Genomic DNA, 21,712 nt, shown 5'->3' on the forward strand with positions numbered 1-21,712 from the left:
TCTTATCCAGTATCGTCTTTGCTTTCTCAAAATTGTTCTAGATCAAAGCTGTATTAATTTTTTAATTGGCAAAAATGGAAGAGCGAAACCAACCAACTAAATCAATGAATTATAACTTTACGTGATAAGAAACGAGACAAGACCAGACCAGAATGGCATCTATGTTATTTCCATACTAGACCAGAATGCCAAACTAATCTTGAAATGAGACGATATCACTTTTTCAAGATCATATGGTCCTTTAATGATTTCTTTAAAAAACTACTCAACAACTCATTATATTCGATTCGGTCTCATTTTGCCTAGTTATTTTCGGGAAAATTGGACGTTCAAATTTTTGTTTAATTTGTACAGTTTTATTAAAACTTGGAGTCTTTTTGCAAATGGGGGAACAAATTTGTGTTTAGAATACTAAAATTTATCATGAAATATAATTTGTAGCCTATTAAGTCATAGAAACAATTATCTTAAGTATGATTAATATGTTTGAAGTGGTTAAGCTACAAACATTAGATTTCTATTTATGTATAAATATAAAATGACATTTCAATAGGCTGTTGCAGTTTTCAATAGGCTGTCATCCTCACCTCTCATCATGTGTTGGTCTTTGATAGTGCGAATTTAGTTGAAAAACAATAAAATAAAACAGAAACAAACATTTACACACCAATTGTTGTATAGAATAGGGAATATGGACTCATGTTTAAAAAAAATATATTAAGCTTTACGGTTAGCTTTATAAATTTCTAGCACTGTACTCTCAGGCATTGCTGTCATTGAACCGCTCTCAAAAATTAATTTTCATGGATACAAGGTTTGATATCTATTCAAAGGTATCAAATCTATTCATTCGCTTCCCAGTGGCTCTATCTATTCTAAAATATGGCCCTCCTTCACACAGATCCTTGACAAAAACAGTGAATTGAAGCATTGTATGAAGAATGAAAAAGTTTTGCTTGTTGTTTTGATGCTCCTGAAAATACTTTTGAAAATCACTTTGTTTTAATGCTTTCAACTAGCAAGCAGATACGTTTTTGTGTTGAGCTCTCGATGAAAATATTAATTTGACCATCCCAAAATCTATTTGGGCTAGTTTTAATCTGAGCTCTGTACAATCATGTAATTATGTTTGAAAGTATCTGACATAAATCAAAAACCATTAAGCATAGACATAGAAATAATGCAATGGTATAACTTTGCCTACAGGAAAATTGTTCATGGGAAAAATTGATTTAAATTTGTTTAATTAAAACTAGCCATGAACAGTTTTCGATAGAATTGATAGGAGTGTTCAAAAATAAATAAAATTTCATAAAAATTTGCTTCATCTGGTTATCAGATGGGTGAAAATCGACCTTTTACCTCTTAGACCATATAGAAAATTTTAGTTCGTTTAATTTTCGTACAGAGTGCGCCTATTTGCCTCAGTCTAAGATGCCAACGGCTATTTTGTTTCGAATATTTCTTCGTTTTTTTTTTGTGTGTATAAATGCTAAAATACGCGATGTTTTCTTTTATATAAACGAATGTTGTATACGAGTATACATACAATGTATTCATTCTTTCACATGACAATAAAACCACAATTTGTGATTTGACATTAAAAATAAAGTTTTGTATTACTTGCACACACAAAAAAAAAGTTTAATTCGTTACATTGTACTTGTAGTGTTGGAATGTTGTTATATCACATGTTATATAAGAAAGAAGTTTATGTTTTAAAGGATGTTTATAAGAAAGAAATATAAAAAAAAAAAAGTAAAAATCACCAAAAATTTTAAGGTTTTTTTTTATTCGTTACTTGTGAGTTATATTTTCGATTTTTAATGTTTGTGATTTTGGTGTTGCTTGTTGTTTCAGTTCTTTTTCTGTAGCCATAAGTTGTATCTATGTAACGGATTCATTGAACGTGATTTTCACCCACTTCAAAACGTCGGATTGAATTGAAACTTCGGAAATTTATCAAGAAACGATGACAATACAATAATTTAATCCGATAATCTTGAGTAGAATCTTCAAGATTAACGATTAACTTTAAAAATATTTGATGGTGGAAGCGCAGATAACATTCGATAAAATTAATAAATAATAGTTTAAACAAGTGAAAAAAAAAACAATTGACTGAGTTAATTGTTGAAATACCATGTATAGACAGTGTTGATTACTCTACCACATTACACATACATACATGTCACACATATATAAGTGATATTCCCTTATAATACATACTATACAATTTGCGGATAATTTGCGCTCTCACGGCTAAACAGTGATTTACGAAAAAATATTTCAAACAAAAGTTGTTTCTTGTTTTGTAAGGAACATTTTTTAATCTAAGCTTTTGTTTTATCTCTAACGGTTTACAAGACCCAATTGACCAATGTTGCTCATTTACGAACTCGACCTTACTTTTTACGCTATAAAAATTTCAGTTTGATAGGTCTTTTGAGTAATCGAGACGGATAGAAAGACGACAGACAGGCAGGCAGGCAATAACCAGAATATTTTATTAATAACTAATTAGGTGATTTTATGAACATCTATACCAAAATTTTGTTCATAGTATCAATATTTTTAGGCGTTACAAACTTGGGACTAAGCTTAGTATACCTTGGTATATTTCATATACATGGTATAAAAATAACACGCTTTTGTAGCTAAAATCTTCACTAAAAAGTAGAAAATAAATAATATTAAAAAAAAACTAAAAATACAAGCTTTTGTATATAACTGAATTAAAAAGTAGAAAATAATTTCTATAAGTTCATAAGAAAAAATAGAATGATTAATAAAAAAAATAGAATGCTTTTTAAAATATTTTATAATGATTTTACTTTTATCATATTGATTTTATCTCACGCTTTTTTACGATAAAATGATTTTTTTCTTGAATTAATAGAAATTATTTTCTACTTTTTAGTTCAGCTAATGACAAAAGCGTGTTTTTTTAGTTTTTTTCAAACTATTATATTTATAATTCCTAATTAAATTTGTTTGTTAATTTTACCTTTTATATGAACGACTGGGTTTGATAAAAACAACCACCTCTTATGCCATGTTTAAAATACTATATACATAGTATGTAATATTAAGTTCTTTCATCTTGGTGGTACTGGTTAATATGTGGTGGTGATGTGTAGAAGTCAAAAGAAGGATGTTAAATTTATGAGAGAAAATAATTTATATCTTAAATACAAGTAATAAAATATTATGAACATGTTAAAGGAAAGAGTAGAAGAAGTATCATCATCATTATTATTCTTTACTTAACTTAACTCATATAAAATATCAATCCCACTCATTAGGATTTTCTTGTTTTTTTTTTACACATATCTACTTCAGAGACTTTATACAAAGTATGTAAGTAGTATTCTCATGTATCTAATACTTAGTTCATTTTATATCTATTAAGGTAATAAAAAAAAATTATTTCTGTAGAAATAAAATTCGTAAAACAGTGTAAAATATTATATAACTCCAAAAAGTATTAAGCCATAGATGTACTTGAACCAATGGCGAAAAATTGAATATAGCATATAGAGCAACATTTGCAGTTTATGAATTATATCGACCTGGTGTTTTTGTCCTTAAATAACTGGCATAGAACATTAAAAAGTGAATAATATAATATGAAACAAAGAGTTGAGGAGATACAAATTATGTACATCTAGTCAACCAAGGCTAATCAGACATATTTCTTACAAAAAAATTAATTTGTTGAGAAATATATAAACTATTTTTAAAATGTAAGAAGTATGCCTGATAACTTTGGTTGTCCATATATTGTATCTCCATCACCCTCTTTTATGCAATGTCAAAACAATAAATATAATTTTTTTGTATATATCTTTATAAATTATAGATCATGTGTTATTCTGATGTTTGAGCTATATTATTGTCAAGTTTCATTCAAATTTATTCAGTAGTTTTTGTGTAAAAGCGTAACAAACAAACAAACAAGCATCATTTCTTTAACATTTATAAAATATAGGGATTGATCTTATATAAGATCAATCAGATCCATGGTTATCATCTGGCATATATTACTTTGTCCTTAATTCCTGTCCTATTATTAATATTAAACATAAGTGTCATCAGCAGAAAGGTGGTAAAACAAATATATGGTATCACATTGGGCTCTATACCCTAAGTGTGTCCTTCGTGGACAGCCTATATAACCAAACCTAACCTAACCTACGTGTCATAGTGTCCGAAAAATTTCCTGCTGCGTTAGTTTTCAAACCGATAGCTTAAATATGACGCTATGATGCTCATTTGAAAATGCATCACATTCGAAAAAAGCCATAGAGAGAAAGTTTGATAGACTCGCGAAAAGGAAGCCAGTCACAAAATTTCAATTATGTATTGGTCATTTAACAAAAAGGGTGCTGTCCCGCGGAATATTGAAGTATTATTAAGCGCTATCATAGATTAAAATAATCAAATAAATCCATTTTACAAGTTCGTCTACTCGTTAGCTAGAAATCTTCAAAACGAAAGGAGATAACTGAGAACTGAAGTTTTAAGTTTAGAGCTCATTTTATTAGATATTCGGTAGCTTTTTAAGATAATAAAAAAACAATATTCATATATCCTAAGTAATATAGTATTTAATATTAAATATAATGTTTTAAAATGAATTATTTACTTATTCCCTATATTAACACAAAATATCTTTATTATATTATACATTTTAACTGTCATATAATAATATGATAAAAGTAAAAAGTTACCTGTTAAAAATATTTTTAAAAAAAATATACTTATACGTACATATTTACATGAATCAACTATGCTGTATAAAAATATTTTGATCAAAAGATAACTTTATTAAAATACATTTATTTTAAGAGAAGACAGCGATTTTACTTTACAACAACGATATCTACGTAGGTATTTATATTAAATGATTAAATTCTTTGATAAATCACCATCAATTTATCAATTTCGTATTCAATTATATGAAATTCAAATAGGATCGCAACAAATTAATTATTGCATGGGAACAATTCAATATAATGTAAAGAGATGTAATAAACTAAAACAGTTCAATGTTTTAAATTTGTAAATCGGGATATAAAATAAAATTTTATATCCCGATATCAAGTTAAACAAGTGAAAAACAAACAATTGACTGAGTTAATTGTTGAAATACCACGTATAGACAGTGTTGATTACTCTATCACATTACACATAAGGCTATACATGTCACACATACATAACTGATAGTCCCATATTAATACATACTACAAAATTTGCATCCAATGTGTGCCCTGGTGAGTACACAGTGATGTTTACAAAAAAATGTTTTAAGAAAAGTTGTTTATTATTTGATAAGGAACTTTTTTTTACATTTAAACTATTTTTCTATCTCTAACGGTTTACAAGGTGGGTCCTACGGGTCCAAGACCCAATTGATCTATGACGCCCATTTACGAACTCGACCTCACTTTTTACGTCCTGAATTTCAGCTTGATATCTTATATGAACACCTATACCAAAATTTTGTTCGTATTATCAATATTTTTAAGCGTTGCAAACTTGGGACTAAACTTAATATACCTTGGTATATTTCATATATACAAGGTATAAAAAAAACTTCAAATAAATGTGGAAATATGAAATAATTGTGTTTAAAAAAATTGACATTTTTGTCTTTAATAACCAAGGTATACTAAGTTTAGTTCCAAGTTTTTAACGCTTAAAAATATTGATGCTACAAACAAAATTTTGGTATACGTATTAATTATTATAAAATAATCTAATTAGTCCATTTTCGGTTGTCTGTCTTTCGACACGGTAACTCACAAACGCAGAAAGATATCAAGCTGAAATTTGTATAGCAAGTTCAGGACGTAAAGATTGAGGTCGATTTCGTAAATGAGAAACATTGGTCAATTGAGTCTTAATAAAATAAAAAAAGAAACTTTTTTTTTTTATTTTTCATCAAAATTAAAAAATTTTCTCAATTTATTTTTTCTCTAAAAATTAAATAATTGCTTCCATTTCCACAGATTATTTTTTACATTAAATGTTTTTTACGATTTATTTGCGATCGACAGTGATTATAATTTATTGTAAATTAATTTTTAACAAAACTATACGACCCCGTTGGTATATAAAATTAATTTCATAAAGTAATTACGTTTTCATATACATACTACAAAGCGTATATATATATATATATATATATATATATATATATATATATATATATATATATATATATATATCTTATAAAGATCGCTTCAAATGATTTATGGCGGAAAGTACTACAAAAATAACTAATAACCATTCTAATAAATTAAATAAGTATAAAATTTAAACCAGAAGAAATAGCTATTTATTATTTATAAGATCATAAATTATTTTGCAAAACTATTGGAATGTGCGGCTGTCGTAGATACATATTATTTTGTATATAAAAAATCGGCATCTAGAATCATATTATGCATTACAAATTGTACTTCCATTTGTAAAATCGAATAATTGAAACACAAAAAATTGAACTCATATAGAAATTTTCTCACACTCTTATATGGATCTGATGAAATACAAGTCATTCAAATTTTTAGATAATGAGATGGTACAAGGACGATACCACGTAAATGGGAGACATTTTGTCCCAAAAAACACTTTGTCCAAAATGTTACCATTTAAAAGTTACAATTTTAAAACATCGTATTATGCATAAAAAATAATATTTATGCAATTTGATTTCTTATTTTCACAATTTTTTATGCATTAAAATTAATTAATTAGTGTTTTTCAATAATTTTAATTTGACATTTTCTATAACATTAACATGTAAAGAACTGCAAATTAGTCATAACAGCCTCCTATATCGCCATAATTTTATCTGGAAGCGTTGGCAATGATTTTATTGTCCCTACCATGACTACGCACACAACGAACAAGTGAGAAAACCTTTTTGACAAAGTTAAAATGATATGAACATTTTCAATTCCATTATCCAATTTCGATTATGAATTCGACGAAATTATACGGAAAGTAACAGAAAATATATCAATTTATTGCTTAGTTTTCGAGGTTTTGAAGTTTGAAAATGAAAATGTGAAAATGTATAAGTACATTGATCAGAAAATATACTACTTGATTCTACAAATATACTACTGATTGGCAAGAACGTTGTTTGGGAAAAAGCTTATATGTTAGCAAAAGGAATTTTACCACCCAAATATTAAAACTTAAAAGTACGACAGGGCTAATCTAAGCTTTTATAGGTATGCAAACAAAATAAGAAAAAACCTACCCACATCTTTTAAACTGCAAGAAAAGTTTAAATTCAAAACAAAGTATTTTCAAAAGCTCAAAATGATTGTAAGCCCTTAAAGAACCGCAGAAAATTCTACGAATTTCAGTTTGAAAAGAAATTGAAATCATGTTTAAAAAAAGACATAACGAATATAAGACGGAAAAAAAAGATGATAGAAAGTTTGCACTTGTCGAAAGAATTGAAAATGAGGCACGTTAAAAAAATTGTTTCGAAAAGAGAAAACACGTTTTCTCTTTTTTCAAAATTGTGTTCTGATTAGTGAGTTTCTTTCAACATATACGGTAGGTAGCAAAAAAATGGAAAACTTGATTTAATACGACATTCGAGCCACTATTAAAACTACGATTTCCTTCATTACCAAAATAACCATTTTCAATTCTTTCAAAGGCAGAATAAAAAACGCAGTTATTATACTTTTACCTTTGACAAATATGGAAGTGAAATATATTCTACATATTGTATTGCAAATTTATAAATATTGAAAAATTGGTAAATTGTCAATTTAAAAAAAAAAAAAAGAAAAAAGTTATGTACTTTATTTTAATATAAAATATTATGTACATAAATAACATAAAATAAATTTTATGTATATGTATAAATATTTCTTTTATACCTAAAACTGTATGCATAATAACATAATAATAATTTTAAATAAAACAATTAATTTTAAAACTTTTATGTCATTAAATACTTTATTGAAATTTGTGCTAAAAATTATTATTCTTCATGTATCATGAATGAAGAAGAACTACAAGACATGCACATTTTACAGAGCTTATATTCATTACTTATATTTTATACTAGCTAATGCCCGCGACCATATATGTGAATTCAAGTCCTTAGGGAAAACGTAGCAAAAAAATTTCTTCTGTGAATTCAGTTCCTCTCTTCTCACTACTCTAATATCCATTGTAAAGGTCCCAGTCTTTGATTTTTGGTCGTACTATCATGAAATACAGCTTAAAGTGCAGCTTAAGATGCTAAAAATGAATAAATATACATAATTTACAATAAACAAACTATATTCTTCGATCGTTTACTTCTAAATATAACACACAATACCAGAAATATTTCTTAAATTTACAAAAACTTTCTTGATGTTCGTGCTTTTCTTTTCACGTGATTCGAAACGAGAAAATCGAAAAACTAAATTTAATACTCCCTAATCATTAATCAATATCTTTCATACAATAGAAATTCTGAAGGGCAAACGCAGTTCGAAAAAATATAGACTTTCTTAATAGATTAAATTAAGAAATTATTGACAAGAAAATGATGGTCATAGCGCTATCAGATAGATTACGGTTTTCGTAACGATTTTTACATAAAACTTCTCTCATTTTACAGTAGAGAATTTTAAAAAATGACACAAGCAACATACCTTTTTACTTGTTGGGGCTTAAAGCTCACATAACTTACGAAAACATAATAACAAAAATCATCACGCCATCCTTTTCGAAGATTCTAAATATTAACCACTCCAGACTTTTTGCGATAGTAAAGTAGCTATTTGGAATAAACGAAAAAGTAAGGTATGATGGTTTCATGATGTTCCAATGAAATTAAAAATAAATAACGGTTCTTTCCCATAGGCTCGAAATTTTTTGACCACCATTTTGTCTTAAATATGAATTTTTTAAAAAAGTTTTAAATTAAAATTTATCTTATTTTACCGTTATTAGTTATAAAGCAATTATTCAAAGTCATATAAGTCATTCTGTCTCGAATCGTTAAAGGAACAGATATTCTTTGTAATTCGATATACTATATGTCTCAAGATTAAAACTAATTTATTTATATTTCACATATAGCACAAGCAATAGAGACATTAACTAACTCTGACCTCAAAAATTTTAGTTATTCACTGAAAATTTTGCCTTAGGAGGTAAAATAACATGATAAAGTGGCTGACAATGTAAAGCTTTTGGAAAATTAAGAAATTAAAAATTGAAAAGGACTCTTCTTCCAAGAACTTGGAAACTTTACGACTTGAAATAAGTTTTAGATAGGTACCTGACATAATTCTGCACATTGAGATATGCTATTTTTTACGAGTGTAGAAGAAGATATCTTAAAAATGAGGTACAGCAGACATCAGTAATATGACAATTCACAGCTATGACGCTATGACGAACATTGAATGAGCCATAGCTAAGAAAGTATTATTTTTACAAGTACGACAGAAAAGTAATTGAATCTCTTTTAATTTTATAACCTTTCTAGTGATATCATGTTTTTCTTTTCGATCTAACGTACAATCTTCAAGTTATCCACGAAAAACTGTTAGAAATTGGGGCTTCACGCATATCAGCTTATAGAATAACATGAGTAGTATTTATCGTAAAAAGTATAATATCTTAGGTAATTTTGTTGAATAAAAATGAAATTGTGCAGAAATGTAAAGTTTACAAGTGTTGAAATAAAACTATTTTTCTTATTTTCAGTTTTCCATTCTATTTCCTTTTCTAATTTTCCAAAAGCTCTACGTGACAGCAACTTTGACATTTTATTTTACATTCATTAAAATTATTAACGAGTTGCTATTTTGCGCTCATAATTTGAATTGCTTGTACTAATATGCAAACCAAGTATTTTTTTCGAATGATGTTTTTAAAATTGCTATAAACTTTACACACTTGAAACGGAATTTATGCCAAATGCAAAAAAAAAAACACTTTTAAAAGAACTAAGACTAATACCCCCGTTTCACTTCAAAGTATGCAGTATTGTTGCTAAACGAACGTTAGCAGTATTAAATTGTTTTAAAGTTATTTAAGATTTTCCAAAATTTTCTTATTACTGTAAAAACCAAAAGTAAACAAGTAAAAGATGCCAAGGCTCATAAGCTCTTACCTGTTTTACTAATTCTTTTTGCTTTATCGACTCTCAATAAACGACTGGGAAATGTTTTTATATCGAAAAGTAGTTTATTTTAAAACATATAAATAAAAAGAAGTCTTTAACGAAGCAAAGCAAGATCTTAGCAATTTGAACAGCAAACATTATTAAACAAACAGATACAATAGATTTATAATCATGTTTATTCTCTTATATAAATAATTTTATACATAACAACATACATGCATACATATCTAGGTACATACATAATATAACCTGTACTATTCAACAACAACAATAGTTAAACTTTATGTAGCTAACAATGTCTAATATCTATTTATTCAATAATGTATAAAAATTATAAGCTACTGCAATGCAACTATATATAAATAATATTAAAAATAAAAAAATACAAATTGTTACTTATCAAATAGGATTACATAAATATTTGTGGGAAAAATATTCTAAACTCAATTTATAGCGGCTAGTCTGATAGTAGAAAAGTTATTACAACTATGCCTGTATCTTTGTTCTCTAATTCCTTAACGATTTCTGCTTAGATAGCGACATCCGTCTATCCGTCTATCGATAGCGACATCCGATAGAAAAATAGCGACATCCGTCAGTAAGTTTGTTTTTCCTACGATTTCACCACTTTCTAGTAAAATCTGGTAAAACTATGAAATATAGAAAAAAAAAATTTTTCTTTTTTAGAATGCATCCATCTGCATTCCTACAATTGCTATAATTTTTTTTAAAGATCGGTTCAGTTCTTCAATTCATTAAGATCGATTCGGTTCTCAATTAGCAGACCCAAAAAAAAGGGGTTTTGTAACATAACGTCTAACGATAAAAGTACAATTTAACGATATATATTGTTAAACACAAATAATAATTAACGGCAATATTGGACCTGTTCTTAAAAGTATTTTTAACGGCATGTGACTAAAAGTAGTTTTGTACGAAATATTACAAAGAGGTCATATATAGATGTAAACAAAATGTAGAATCGTTTACCGTCTCTGTAAGCTGCAATAAATGTTCAAAGTTGTCGAACTTCAACATAGACATTTTTGAATATTTTTAGTTCGCTTTATTGCGATAGAAAGTAATAAAGAAGCGAGCCTAAACTGTTCTGTGATTATAGATTTCTGTTAGGAGTCTTAGAAGGTCTTTACTACGACCACTTTTGTACTGCAAACCAGTGAGATTTTTCCAGGTTACAACCCTCTGAACTTATAATCATCTTACATAACTTATATTTGTTTGCTACAAACTGTACAAGTACATTTTTTCATACTCATAAGATAGAATTAATATTTATTTTTTCTAAAGTTTTGTGTATGTAGCTACTTCGTAACTTATTTGTTTGTTACATGTTCGTTCGTTGCAAAAGTACTCTTTAAATCTCTTTAAGATTTTAACTTCTTTCTGTTACAAGACAACAAATATAAGCAGCAGATGCTGAAATATGATTACGTAAAATATCTACGCTTTATTATAATACTTTATGTATTTATGCGTATATTTATTTATCAGTTCATTTTGGTTGGGCGTTCTCTTCATCTTTTAGCTTCTAGATATTTATTTCATTCAATGTATTGATTTCAAAATAAATTGATTGAAATTTTATCTACATAATTATTATTTTATTATTAAGTTTATCGTTTTTAAAACAGTCGGATTTAAGTTGGTTTAATTGAAAGAAAATCAATGGCAAAAACTAAACGTATATCAAATGTTTGAGTAAAATTTTTAAATCCATAAAGTTTTTTTTTTAACGATTCCAGAGTTGTATAAGTCGTTTTTAAATGACAAAAAAAGAAATTACGCCGGGAGATAATAATTACTTCTCTCACTCAACATGCGAAGGAAAAATAGTTCATCACCGCCCTAGTACGATAATGAATTCATTACCACACTTTTCCGATAGTAAAAGGTTCAATAATTAAAAGGAATACCCTTCAATTTAAGAAGCCAAAAAGATTGCGAAAATGGACTTTTACCACTGTATCAATAATTTATTTATTTGTACCATATTATTTTCAAAATTAAAAATAATAAATGATTTAGAAGACATAGCTCAAGTCTATTTGACCTTTTCCAGAAATGGTATAACGTTAAATCATTTATTACACATCAAAATGCTTGTTTTTAATTGAAGCATGTATGGTGTCACACCTAATTATTCTATCAAAAAGAATTCATATAACTTATATAATTAAGTCAAAATAATATATTTTTTTAAATACATATAAATTGCTTTAAGTTTTCGAAAATTGGTATATATATACAGAGCTACGCAAAATTGTCCATAATCTATCGAAAAATTATTTGTAGTAGTTAGTAGTTTTTTATGGCTCTTTACATATTTAGAAGTGAAGTTCATTTGTCTTGTCAAAATTAATCGATGTTAAAAACGAAAATAACGTGAAATTTGATTAAAATTACAGAAACTAAATTGGAAAATGCATTGTTTTTCATTAATTTTAACGATATATTCATTTGTCACTTTGAATCGATGAGAAAAAAGTCATCGTTCATAAAGTCTGATAAAAAATAATTTATGGCAACATTTCGACTTGCAGTAGATCAACAGTAATTTCAACAAAGTTGGACTTCATTTTCCACATAATTATCAATGTGGATTATCTGTCCTAGAACCCAAAATAAGATATTGTACGATTAACTAATAACTTTTGAACCGTCTTGTACATGTATTTAGAAGACACCTTCTATTATTTTGGCTCAATTACGATTGAAGCCAATCAATAAATTTATATCTAAAATAATTATAAAAATAAAAATGTTTATTGCTTTAGGCATAAATCACATCACATCTTTCATGTAACTATCACGTATCTCAATGATGATATAAGTGACTATCTTTTCTGTGTAATACAAAAGACAAATTTTTGATAATGAGAAGAAATTTTGATTGCTCTAAGGTAAATGGTCTTTGTATTATTTAAAAGCCTTTGTTATATTCATTAAAATTTTTTGTTAAAAAAATTGTCAATTAAATCTTTAATTAATTTACGAAAAAGTAGTCAGAAACCGGAATTTTTACACGGCAAAAAAACGAGCCACCTTTATTTGTTTGGAAAATATTTTCAAACATACAACTCTTTTGTACCTGGATCTTTTTGAAATAGGAGAACTAAACATTAAAAAAATGCGGGTTCCATACCTTTTTAATCATAAATTTGGTTGATACCAATGTGAAGTTCAGATTCATTGGTAAAAGATGTACCATTCGTGTAAACGTCATTATTCCGAATTCAAATTATTGATAAATTAAAACGTTCTTTATTTAACTCTCACGCAGGTAAGTGTTAAACGTTAAACAATTTCAGTTAAATAATCATTTCAACTAATGCCAAAGGCAAACATCTAAAATAAAATAAATAATACATCAGATACGTATGTCAACAAGTTACTATTATGGGAATTAGTGATTTTATTTTTTAACATCGTTGAAAACTATGATGATAATATATAAGTGAAAAGATGATTATGTTTAATTAAGTCATAAATATATTTTTTTTAAATAATTAATTATCATTTTTATATGATTTAATAATGTTACAAAGATCATAATCCATATGTTTCTTTAAATAATAGGGAAAGATGTAGTATCTAGACTCAAAAACGTATGAACCATGGTACCTACATGATATTTGAACTATGGTACAACATCATGGATCACATTGATGATCACATCCTTAGTTATCTAGAACCGTCCTATTCGACATGTTATCGTTAAAGTTCACTGTAGGGAAAACAGTATCATAGAATGTATACAATTGAATAATTTAAAATCTACTGCAGATGATATTCTTAATGATTCTTTGTGATTGAGACTCCTTTTCCCCACTTATACTTCTCTGAACTATACTTGGTAACGCATAAAAATTAAGAATATAGTTGTAAAATTTAGTGCATACATAATACCATGTATCCATCCAAGGTACATCATGTTGTTGGACTCAAGATACATCATTTTCCATATTTGAAACTTTACCTCTTCGAAGTTTAATTTGTTTAAAAGTAAAATATGATATAACAACTTACTTCCAATAATCAATGATTTACGTTCAGTACGATTTATACAATAAAGTGCTCATCAGCTTTTAAACAGATAATCAAAAAAATTTTTACTTTTTTCAACTCTTTATTAGTTTATTCGAACACAAAACCACATTGAATACCAGTCTTGAGCCTGCCTGATAAAAGATCTGCATTTCAATACAAATGCTGTTCAGTTTTTTCAGTTAATACTTATATTCAATATCTGAACAGGAGAACTGAATGATTCAAGGAACATTGGGCTCTAGGTACTACATGCTACATGGTACCTATAAGTAAGTTCATATCTATATTAAATCAGATAAATAGTTAATGATATATTATTTTATTTTATTAATAATAATGATTATTCAAGCATTTTATACAGTTTGTATTTTTTAAAACTGTATATATAAAGATATATATATTTTTTACAATTTGTAAGAGATTTCTGAAATTTTCTGAGACTTTCTGAGTTTTCTAGATTTTAGAACTTTCTAAAAAATTCTTAAGCATTCTCGAACTTTCGTAATGATTCTATAACATTCAAGAATATTCTAAAATATTCTCGAACACTGTAAATCGTTTTAAAATTCAGAGTAGCTTTAGCATTAATTGACGATTATCCTACTAAATCATTTGTTTTGTAACATTTTTGTATGCCTCTCAAACATCCTTAAAACTATTTATCCCCTAGTCCAGAAGACCAAGAGATTAGACCATATACATAAATATAAATTTAGAAATAAAATATTATAATATGTCAACAAAATGATTATATTCATAATTTTCTTACACCGTTTGAACTACGTAAAGTATACATGAGCATGTGATATGTATCGTATACACATATACATAGGTTAATAATATTTTAAAAAATAATTGTAAAAAGTGTTAAGTAATACCGCGAGCTCATAAATAATATTTTATGTAATAAAGTATACTTTATGTCTACCGTATACATTATATTTAAATTACTGGATGGTACAAAAGTTACCATCTTATATCGAAAGAATTTATTGTAGACAGCATTCAGGTGATGAGCTATGAAATTTTATACCATATGCAATATTATTTTCCTATTTCCATTTTACATCCTTTTTTCTCGCCTTCACGATTCATTTTTTAAGAATTTTTAATGAAATTTCCTGATACACTTACGAAAAAACAGATTGATAAATTCTGTCCTTAGAGTTGGTTTAACATTTATTCCAAAATCATATATCATGTCTTCGGGCATGTTTTGATTGAAAAAAATTACAATTCTGCTAACTTTGCTTCTCAAAGAAATATTAATCGAGAAATTTTCAAAATTTAAAACGATAATTAGCGAAGCCATATCTTGATAACGATTCTTTAGAAACTATAAAGAAACTTTGTTCTTAGAATTGTCTTAGAATCTTCTATTTCACTGCGCTTTCGCAATTGAGCCCTGTGAGCTTTCACTACGACGAACCTTTGATCATCGTGAATTAAAGAACAAAAAATTAATTTAAAACATTTACTTGCGCTCCCACCATATTCTGTTAATATAAAATATTAAATATTTTTGTATATCCTTTGGGAATAATAGCACATTTGTTTGGAGTGATTTCTTGTCTTTAATATTAATTCTATGTATTTAAGAATAAATGTCAAATCTGGAACAATGTTGCGATCAGTCTGATTCTGAGCAATGCCTAATTAATCAATAAATAAATTATAATAGTAGGACGAGTGACTGACCGAAAAAGTGTTACAAGCTCCATAGCTATTAATTTTCAATCGTACTTAACAAAACTGGAAGAATATCACTCATTTAAAACTAGTACTTTTGTACCCCGTTGTATCTGGATACAAAGATACAAAGACGCAAGTATTATAAATATCTCTTTAATATTTAAGCATACTCATTAAATTTGCATAAATATAAATGCAAATTTTTGAAGTAATAAACATTATTGAAATAAATTATAAGCTATTAAACGATTTAGCTAATTTTTTCAATGAATATGATTAAGAATTATTAATCGCCTTAGATAAGACGCCAATAATGAAGGCATTTACCCTTGCATAGTTTAACTAACAAAATAAAAAAATTGTCAGATTAAAAGAAAATCTCTAGATATTAATGCAATGTTTTTTTAACTTTATGTTTTACTTTTGTGGAAGTATATTTTGAGTTGAGATCATGTCAAATCAAAGGATGATTTATTTTTTTAAATCCATATAACTATTTGAATCAAAAACCGATTACTTTTTTGTTTGGTTTTTTGAAATTTTGGAAAAATGAACGTATGTTCATTCTTTGCAGTTAAATAGAAACCTAAGAAATTCACTTTTTTTTTATAAATAAATATAGCACAATCAATTACATTGAGTAAAAGTAACGTGTTGAATTGATTTTAATAATAATTGATAGCTTGATCGTTGTTGCCACAGTCATGACTGTATTTACTAGTATTTCCGTGATTTATATAAACAAGTCAACAAAATTAAGGTATCGACTATTGTGCCACCAAAGGTCTTTAATTCTACCTGTAACAGAGAATTTTAGAGACGGATTATCCGCAAGGAAAACTAGGCTCGCGCTTAAAGCCGTGAATTTACAAAGGGGCGCGCGTGTGGCAGTTGATCCCAGAGCTGTGAGAGTGATATCTTCAGAACCGTTAATCGGATCGTATTTTACCCTTCGCCATTGTTTTCGCCGTGTTGAAATAAGTCTAAAACCATGTTGTAATCATAATTGGATATAAATAAATTTTCTCGAATTTTTGCTATTTTTTTAAGGGATACCCATTCGAAAAATTTCAAAATTTGAAAAAATATTTTTTGTTGCCGATTTTATTGAAAACCAATTTTTAGGGCTATTTTAACCCAAAAATAACGAAAATCGTATGCGTTTATCCAAAAGACTAAACGATTTCAAGATATTAGATCTTCAAGTCCTCGAATTTGTAATCCCACAGCTGTGAGAGTGATATCTTCAGAACCGTTAATCGGATCTTAGTTTACCCTTCGCCATTGTTTTCGCCGCGTTGAAATAAGTCTAAAACCATGTTTTAATCATAATTGGATATAAATAAATTTTCTCGAATTTTTGCTATTTTTTTAAGGGGTACCCCTTCGAAAAATTTCGAAATTTGGAAAAATATATTATGTTGCCAATTTTATTGAAAACCAATTTTTAGGGCGATTTTAACCCAAAAATAACGAAAATCGTATGCGTTTATCCACCAGACTAAACGATTTCAAGAAATTAGATCTTCAAGTCCTCGAATTTGGAATCCCAGAGCTGTGAGAGTGATATCTTCAGAACCGTTAATCGGGTCGTATTTTACCCTTCGCCATTGTTTTCGTCGCGTTGAAATAAGTCTAAAACCATGTTTTAATCATAATTGGATATAAATAAATTTTCTCGAATTTTTGCTATTTTTTTAAGGGGTACGTACCCCTTCGAAAAATTTCGAAATTTGGAAAAATATATTATGTTGCCAATTTTATTGAAAACCAATTTTTAGGGCTATTTTAACCCAAAAATAACGAAAATCGTATGCGTTTATCTACCAGACAAAAAGATTTCAAGATATTAGCAGAGCTGTGAGAGTGATAATTGATGAGCTTTGTGCAATTAATACGCGCGCATACAACTTTTGGATAAGTAACCCTGAATCTCTTCATTTATTGTAAAGACTTTAAATTAAAACACTTGAACAATGAACTTCAGTGCTCTCAGGTAGGATTTCTTACAATTGGTTCCCTTAATATTATTAACTAGCTGTTACCCGCCCGCTTCGCGTGGCGTAAAATATACGTTTACAGCTCAAAAACTCCAAAAAAATCATTCTGGCCAAGTTTCAATCCTTTAGCTGCTATAGATTAAAAGGTACAATTTTTTTTAATTTTACGCCCACGCACGGACATGTGGGAGTAGAATTTCATAAAATTTATTCTTAACAGCTCAAAAACGCGAAAAAATGAGTGACTATCTAGATCTATAGAAAGTCTCCTATATATATATAGATAAATTACAAAATTACAAAATAATTTCAAACTTTTCTTATAGAGTTTACTTATTTACTAATACTACTTGAGAAGAAAAAAAATTACATATCAATAGCCAAGTATTTTTATTTTTACTAAAAACAGCATCATCACTTAAAGTAGTTTACTACAGTTGAGATAATAAATATGTTTCTTACGCCTACGATTCAATAATTTATTCTCATTGCATATAAATTGAATATTTAAAAGCATGCAGGGTGTCCATATAACGATAGAATTTCTCTCGAAATGAATTAAAAACCCACCAATTCAAATTTTAATTATGGATGTTAAATATTGCACTCCACCAAAATTTCCATTTATGGGGGTGAATGTCAATTTTGAAATTTTAATTTTAAGGCTCTTCTATACACATATTTTTGATTGGCGTGTAATCATTCTTTGATTTATAAAGAAAAGCGGTTTTTCAGATAAGAAAAAGTAGAATTTCGACTACTGCCAATATCAGTGGCAGATTTAACAAGTGGGCAAAAGTGTGCTTGCCCACTGGGTCCTCCGACGGAAGGCATTAAGATGTCTTCAAAAACATGGAAGAGAAAGAATTTGACAAAAATGTGTGCAAATTGATAGAGAAATATCCAACTTTTTTCACAATTTCCCAAAAGTACGAGTTAATCAGTTTTTCGGATATATACTTTTCACAAGAACTTGATTCAACCAAGCACAGTCCATTGCAATATTTGAACTCTTTGGGGGGCCTGAAGAAATTTTGCCCACTGGACCTTTTTCCCTAAATCCGCTACTGGCCATTATACTCTTTACTCTATCGATTTGAAATTGAGATATGTTAAAGGTATTCATATTCTATCTGCTCTGGCTATTTTTAATTTTCCAAAATCCTGTTAATGGAAACTGATTGAGAATGGCAGAAAATTTACTCTAACAAGCCACAAAAGTCGCTCTTCTAGCTAACGCTTCGTTTTTTGCATCATCAAAACTTAAAAAATATCTACTAATTATACCATGTGTATATGAAATATACATAGTATATTAAGTTTAGTCTCAAGTTTGTAACGCTTAAAAATATTGATGCTACGAAAAAAAATTTGGTATAGGTGATCATAGAATCATCTAATTAGCATTTTCGGTTGTCCGCCTGTCAACACGATAACTCAAAAACGAAAAAATAAATCAAGTCGAAATTTTTACAGCGCACTCAGGACGTAAAAAGTGAGGCCGAGTTCGTAGATGAGCAAAATATGTTAATTGCGACAACGGGGATTAAACTCGCATTCGTAGCTGATAGAAACCTTACGGATGTTAGTACACTAAAACCAGTTAAGCCACATTTAAAAATATGAATACAGAATGTTCTAGGAAGTTATAAATTAACGTGGGACATTTAAACTAGTTTAGTATTTAAACAAAAATTTGCTACCCAATTTTTTATTATAAATTTTGTTACGCAATTTAAAAGGAATCGTAATATAAAAAATAAATTGAAGTAAAATTTTGTTGAATTCTTCAGCAAAATTCAAAAGAAATTATTCTGAACTTTTAACCAAAAATACGTAATAATTATATGTATAAAATATAAATGTAAATTAACTTGAAATCACGTCAGAAACATTCATAATTAAATGATTATTGTTTATGGGCGTTGAAAATTGTGTTTGAACTGACGATATATTGTACTTATAATTTTTATAAGGAGGTAACTTCACAAGTCATGATGAGTACATCTAGACATACTATGTATGCGAATGCATAATTATGTACCAATAATAATACCTATATATTTATTAACACTATAATAATTACTGCCAGAAACCGAAAATGAAAATATTCAAATCAACACTCAATATCCTATAGTCACAGTCCATATCATATCAATTTAAAAGGTTTTCTCATGGATGCCATTGTCAGAACTAGACCAAATTATCAGAAATGGGACTACACGGAAAGTACCAGCTTTTAAACAAAAAAGAATCATTAAAATCGATTCCCTTAGACGAAAGTTCTCAGGTAACAAACATTTTTTTAAAAATACAGTCGAATTGAGAACCTTCTCCTATTTTGAAGTCGGTTAAAAATATCCTCCAATAAATAATGATTTAGATGGAATGTGATTTAGTACACGAAAAACAATAGACAACTTATAGATAAAAATAATATTAAAAGAAAAATTTTATACTTTGAAGCACTACAAAAATGTTATTTCCACTTTACTTAAACATTCAAAACACATCGATAATCATCCTCCGCGTTGTTTGTCTTCAAGTAACTAAGGCTGGGCTAGGCCCGAGCTAGATATGAACTATGTCTCATCTCACCCTGAAATTAATAGAAATATATATTTTAGAAATATTAATAGGTACCATTTTAGTTAAAAAACCCTTTACGTAGAAAAGACTGCTCATTTTAGTGTACATGAAATATAATCAGACATTTAAATGTCTGATTATATTTATACAAATTTGTACTGAAATGTGCACCCGTAGTCTTGTACTTAATTGTGCATAAAGGATGTATATTTATTAACAGAATAATCGACTAGTAATTCTTAACAAATAGCAAAACTAGAAGAAAACAAGTGAAAACAAACAATGACTGAGTTAATTATTGAAATACCACGCATAGACAGTGTTGATTAGTCTGTCACATTACACATACCTACATGTCACACATACATAATTGGTATTCCCATATAATACATACTATACAATTACGCCTTATTTGCGCCCTCACGGATAAACAGTCATGCTTACGAAAAAAAGTTTCAAACAAAAGTTGGTTATTTTTTTATAAGGAATGTTCTATCTCTAACGGTTTACAAGATGGGTCCTACGGTCCTACCCAAGACCCAATTGCCCTATGTTGCTCATTTACGATCTCGACCTCACTTTTTACGTCCTGAGCACGCTATAAAAATTTCATCTTGATATCTACTGGTTTTTAGTTATCGTGTTGGCAGACAGGCGAACAGACGGGCGGACAACCGGAAATGGACTAATTAGGTGATTTTATGAACACCTATACCAAAATTTTGTGCGTAGCATCAATATTTCTAAGCGTTACAAACTTGAGACTAAGCTCAGTATACCTTGCATTTAAATTAAGTCATTTAAAGCTCAAATCAATATTTATAAAGTTGAAGTGAAGACACTAATAAGTGCAACACTTAAAGGCCCGATTTTAATTTCCATTTTTTGCATTTACTTTTATATTGGCGATATTTCGTACCTTGATTTATTTTACACAAAAATTTTCTACAATTGGCAAACATTTAACATTAAAATAAATGTGCGTGCAGCCGATGCCAACAATCAAATGTAAAAAATCTTCACATTTATAAAGTGACAGATTTACCATTATTATAAAAAAAATAATAGTTTGGAGAAAGTTTGATTTAATAATATTTATTAAATACTGCAATGGTATTAAAATTAATCTTTTCGCCAGAATATATACATGCCAATATTTTATTGAGTTTATAGGTGGGAGTTTTATCGGAGCTTCTTCTTT

The sequence above is a fragment of the Chrysoperla carnea genome, chromosome 5 (genome assembly GCF_905475395.1).
Source record: "Chrysoperla carnea chromosome 5, inChrCarn1.1, whole genome shotgun sequence".
Lineage (NCBI taxonomy): Eukaryota > Metazoa > Arthropoda > Insecta > Neuroptera > Chrysopidae > Chrysoperla > Chrysoperla carnea.